The 5,422-nt window shown below is 35.4% G+C and overlaps 1 pseudogene; it reads left to right on the top strand.

Annotated features, from left to right (window-relative positions):
* Positions 1-3,799: 3,799 nt before the first annotated feature.
* Positions 3,800-4,384, top strand: LOC116755862 (annotated as a pseudogene).
* The last annotated feature ends 1,038 nt before the right edge of the window (positions 4,385-5,422 follow it).

Here is a 5,422-nt window from a genome sequence, read left to right as displayed (position 1 = left end):
GAGCACAGGCTCTGGACGCGCAGGCTCAGTGGCCATGGCTCACGGGCCTAGCCGCTCCGCGGCATGTGGGATCTTCCCGGACCAGGGCACGAACCCGTGTCCCCTGCATCAGCAGGTGGACTCTCAACCACTGTGCCACCAGGGAAGCCCTTCTAATATTTTAAAATTGCCTATTAAGCATGTTTCAAAGAATCAAATGAACTTAAATAACCCGACAATTACAGTAATTGGTAATTTACAATTTCTGTTTTTATTTCATCTAGGCCTTTGGGTTTGACTGAGAAGATATAAAAAGCAGCATTTCTTTTAGATGTTAATATTATTATTTTAATCTCGTAAATTCAAAGCCAATTTATTTTCATGTAAAGCTAATTTAAACTTAATTAAAACCAGACTGTGCTTTATTCTGTAGTTATTACAGATTCCACTCACTGGTACATATCCTTCGACATAGATTTTTTCTATTTTTATGCTTTAAATTTATAATGTGTTCCTAAACTTTACAATTTTTTCCTATTTGCAAATAACTTGAAGAAAACTAAAATAGCAAGAAGTCTTTTGCTTTTTTTTTTTTGCACGCCAAGTACTTTATTACTACTAAAACAGGAATTCATATTACTTGAGAGTAGCATTAATTTTATGTGTTTCTTTCTCCTTAATGTGAATTTCATGGGCAGAAGAGTTGTTTCCAGCACTAAGGAAATATTTGTCAAATGGTGAATTCACAATAATTGATTTAAAATGAGTTGGTCTTTTTTTCTCTTAAAGTCCATAACAACTAAATTTTTTCCCTTCCCCTCTTTTTCCTTTCTCCTTCCTTCCCTCTTTCCTCCTTATATTCATAGAGGAAATTTTTTCTCCCCCTCTGTCCTGAGTCCTGCTGGGTGGAAGCTATAACAAGGTCAAGTAAGATATATTCCATTTGATACTCTCAGTGCAGTGGGGAGGCTTGAGGTCATTGCATTTCTAGACTTTATGTAAATGAGGTCTTTTGTCTCACCATCCACCACCCCCAGGGTACTTATAAAATTATCCCATAATCTGGAGTTTTGCTCCACAGATTTTTTTTCTTTAAGTAAAGGACTTTTTCAATAAGGATACTAATTCCCCATTAGCAGAAAAATAATAAATTTGCTCTGTCACATATAATTTTATTAAACCTTTGGCACTTCTTTGTAATACAACACCTGATTTGGCAAAATGTATGACACAATTACATATTCAGTTACTCTTCAGTTTTCTTCTAGAATTTTTATGGTTTCAGATCTTACATTTAAGTCTTTAATCCATTTTGAATTTATTTTTGTGCATAGTGTGAGAAAGTAGTCCAGTTTGATTCTTTTACATTTAGCTGTCCAGTTTTCCCAACACCATTTATTGAAGAGGCTCTCTTTTCCTTATTGTATATTCTGACACCTTTGTCATAGATTAATTGCCCATATAAATGTGAGTTCATTTCTGGACTCTCTATTCTCTTCCATTGATCTATATGTCTGTTTTTGTGCCAGTATCATGATGTTTTGATTACTGTAGCTCTGTAGTGTAGTTTGAAATCAGGGAGTGTGTTACCTCCAACTGTGTTCTTCTTTCTCAAGATTGTTTTGGCTATTTGGGGTCTTTTGTGTTTCCATACAAATTTTAGAATTATTTGTTCTAGTTCTATGAAAAATGCCATTGGTATTTTGATAAGGATTTCATTGAATCTGTAGATTACCTTGGGTAGTGTGGTCATTTTAACAATATTAATTATTCCAATGCATGAGCACAGTATATCTTTCCATCTTTCTGTGTCATCTTCAATTTCTTTCATTGGTGTCTTATAGTTTTCCGAGTACAGGTCTTTTACCTCCGTAGTTAGATTTATTCCTAGGTAATTAATTCTTTTCAGTATGATGGCAAATGGGATAGTTTTCTTAATTTCTCTTTCTGATAGCTTACTATTAGTGTATAGAAACACAACATATTTTTGTGTATTGATTTTGTATCCTGAAAATTTACTGAATTTGTTTAGTAATTCTAATAATTTTTTGATGGAGCCTTTAGGATTTTCTATATATAATATCATGTCATCTGCAAAAGTGACAGTTTTACTTCTTCCTTTCCAATTTAGATGTCTTTTATTTATTCTTCTTGCCTAATTGCTCTGGCTAGAACTTCCAGTAATATGTTGAATAAAAGTGACAAGAGTGGATATCCCTTATCGGCTCGGTGATTTGTGACCACCTGGAGGGGTGGGATAGGAAGGGTGGGAGGGAGGGAGACACAAGAGGGAAGAGATATGGGAACATATGTATATGTATAACTGATTCACTTTGTTATAAAGCAGAAACTAACATACCATTGTAAAGCAATTATACCCCAATAAAGATGTTAAAAATATATATATATAAAAATTAAAAAATAAAAATAAAATTAAATAAAATATGAATACAAAAAAAAAAAAAGAGTGGATATCCCTGTCTTGCTCCTGATCTTAGAGAAAAAGCTTTCAGCTTTTCACAATTGAGTATGATGTTAGCTTTGGGGTTGTCATATACGGCCTTTATTATGTTGAGATATATTTCTTTTATTTTTTTTGGATTTGTTGAGAAGTTTTATCATAAATGGTGTCCAATTTTGTCAAATGATTTTTCTACATCTATTGAGATGATTATATACTTTTTATCCTCAATTTTGTTAATATGGTATGTCACACTGACTGATTTGTGGGTGTTGAACCATCCTTGCATCCTTGGAATAAAATTCCACTTGATCATGGTGTATCATCTTAATGTATTGTTGAATTTGGTTTGCTTATATTTTGTTGAGGATTTTTGTATTTATGTTCATCCAGGGTATTGGCCTGTAATTTTCTTCCTTTGTAGTGTCTTTGTCTGGTTTTGGTATTAGGGTAATCTTGGCTTTGTGAAATGAGTTTGGAAGGGTTCCCTCCTCTTCAAATTTTTGTAGGATTTTGAGAAGGATAGGTACTAATTTTTCTTTCAATGTTTGGTAGAATTTACCAATGAAGTCTGGTCCTAGAATTTGCTGTGTTGAGAGGTTTTGATTACTAATTCTAGTAATGTCTATTCAGATTTTCTAGTTCATCATGATTCAGTCTTGTAAGGTTGTATGTCTGGGAATTTATCCATTTCTTCTAGATTGTCCAACTTGTTGGCACATAATTGTTGGCAGTAATATCTTATGATTCTTTGTGTTTCTGTGATATTAGTTTAATATCTCCTCTTTCATTTCTAATTTATTTGATTTTATCTTTTTTTCTTGGTGAGTCTAGCTAAAATTTTCTCAATTTTAAAAACCTTTTCAGAGAATCAGCTCTTAGTTTATTTTTATCTTTTCTATTGTCTTTTTAGTATCTATTTCATTAATTTCTTCTGTAATATTAGTTATTTCCTTCCTTCTACTGATTTTTGGCTTTGCTCTTTTCCTAGTTCCTTAAGGTGTGAAGTTAGGTCATTTATTTGAGACTCTTTTTGTTTCTTGAGGTAGGCATTTATTGCTATGAACTTCATTCTTAGAACTGTTTTTGCTGCATCCCATAAATTTTGTGGGCTGGAGGGTAGTGGGGTGTGGGTAGGGGTAGGGTTGGGGAGGGGAGCGGCTGCCTGATCAGGAGCAGCTGCTCCTGGGGCTGCTGCCCTGAGTGTGGCACTGGCCACAGAGCACAGGGTGCAGGAGGGAAAGGGGGCAGCGTGGGTAGGCAGGGCAAGGAGGGGGCTGTGGGGAGGTTGTGGAGGGACTCATCGAATTGTCTGCCTCCTGCCCCACCTGCCACCAGGCACTAGGAGCAGCCCCCAGTGGCAGTGTGACAGCCATGTCTGCAGCCATGAGGTAGGGGTTCTACCAATTCCTTCATCAGAAGAACGGCAGTGACTGACCTCTTGGCCAAGCTCGAAGCCAACACCAGTGTGAACTGGAGCTACATGGCACTCAGTGTCATTGGGCTGGTGGCTTTGTACCTAGTGTTTGGTTATGGAGCCTCTCTCCTCTGCAACCTGATAAGATTTGGTTACCCAGCCTATGTCTCAATTAAAGCCATAGAGAGCCCCAACATAGAAGATGATACCCAGTGGCTGACCTACTGGGCAGTGTTTGGTGTGTTCAGCATTGCCGATTCTTCTCTGACCTCTTCCTGTTATGGTTCCCCTTCTACTACTTGTTGAAGTGCAGCTTCTTGTTGTGGTGCATGGCTCCCAGCCCTGCCAATAGAGTGGACTTGCTCTACAAGTACATCATCTGTCTTTTCTTCCTGAAGCACAAGTCCCAGGTAGACAAGGCAGTGAACGAGTTGAAGGACAGAGCCAAAGAGACGGCAGATGCCATCTATAAAGAAGCCAAGAAATCTGCCGTGAATTTACTGCATGAGAAAAAGAAAAGCACCTAAACCACTGGCTGGATGAAACATTTCTGCCCTCTCTGTAGTTTCCTATTAGAGCTTGGTGTTATATTAGGAACTGTGGTATAATCATTTTAATAATGTTGCCTTGGAAACATTTTTGATATATTAAAAATATGAATGTGTTGTAATTTTTTTTGCTTACTTTTATGGTCTATATACCTAGGGAGCATTTAAATTTAAATTTAATGCAATGGGCAGTGACCAAGTTTTTAGAAAAAATATTTTGCCTCTGGGTAGGAAAAGACCTATCATACCATCCTGTAGGAAATATAAACTTAAAATAAAATTATATATCTCCCCCCCAAAAAAATTTTGTGGGCAGTTCTAAGGTAAGATGGTAGAGTGAATGTCTTTTATGTATCCTGTGGATGGATAAGCAGGGTAAGGACCAAGAACAGATCTACATGTATGTGTAAATTCGAACTGCCTTTCAAGACCTGAGAAGCACTTCATTTGTTGTATTAAGTAGCTTTATCTCATTTAATATATGTGTTATTCAGCTCATATTAAGAATCAGAGTATGCTTCAAGCTTTTGCAATATTTTTAGAGATTAAAACTCCAAGGGAAAAAATATTTTTAAGTGCCAACCATATACTACTTCAATCACATTGTTCTGGGCTCTTAACCTATCCACAAGGCAAGAAAATAAAAATTTCAGAAACAATAAAGAATAAAAAATTAGTAAAATTGTCATTACTCACAGGTGATATGATAGATTATATTGAAAAAAAACCTAAGAAATTTACAAAATTTTAAAGCCAAGATATTCATTTAACAAAATTTCAGATTACAGTGCCAATGTACAAAGTCCAGTTGTATTTCCAAATACTAAGAATAAATAACTGAAGTAGGAAAATGAAAAAAAAAGTCCAATATACTTACAAACCAAATCAAACAAACTAAGAAAAAAGCTCTAAGAAATAAAATGAAGAATGGGAAAAACTTAGACAATAATTACCGGAATATATTGCAGAGAGACATTAAAGAAGACATTAAAAAAATAAACAAATAAATAACAAAGC

This window comes from Phocoena sinus, chromosome 6, assembly GCF_008692025.1.
Source record: "Phocoena sinus isolate mPhoSin1 chromosome 6, mPhoSin1.pri, whole genome shotgun sequence".
NCBI classification, from domain to species: domain Eukaryota; kingdom Metazoa; phylum Chordata; class Mammalia; order Artiodactyla; family Phocoenidae; genus Phocoena; species Phocoena sinus.
The sequence above is the reverse complement of the archived record's forward strand: the minus strand, read 5'-3'. Positions and strand labels throughout refer to the sequence as shown.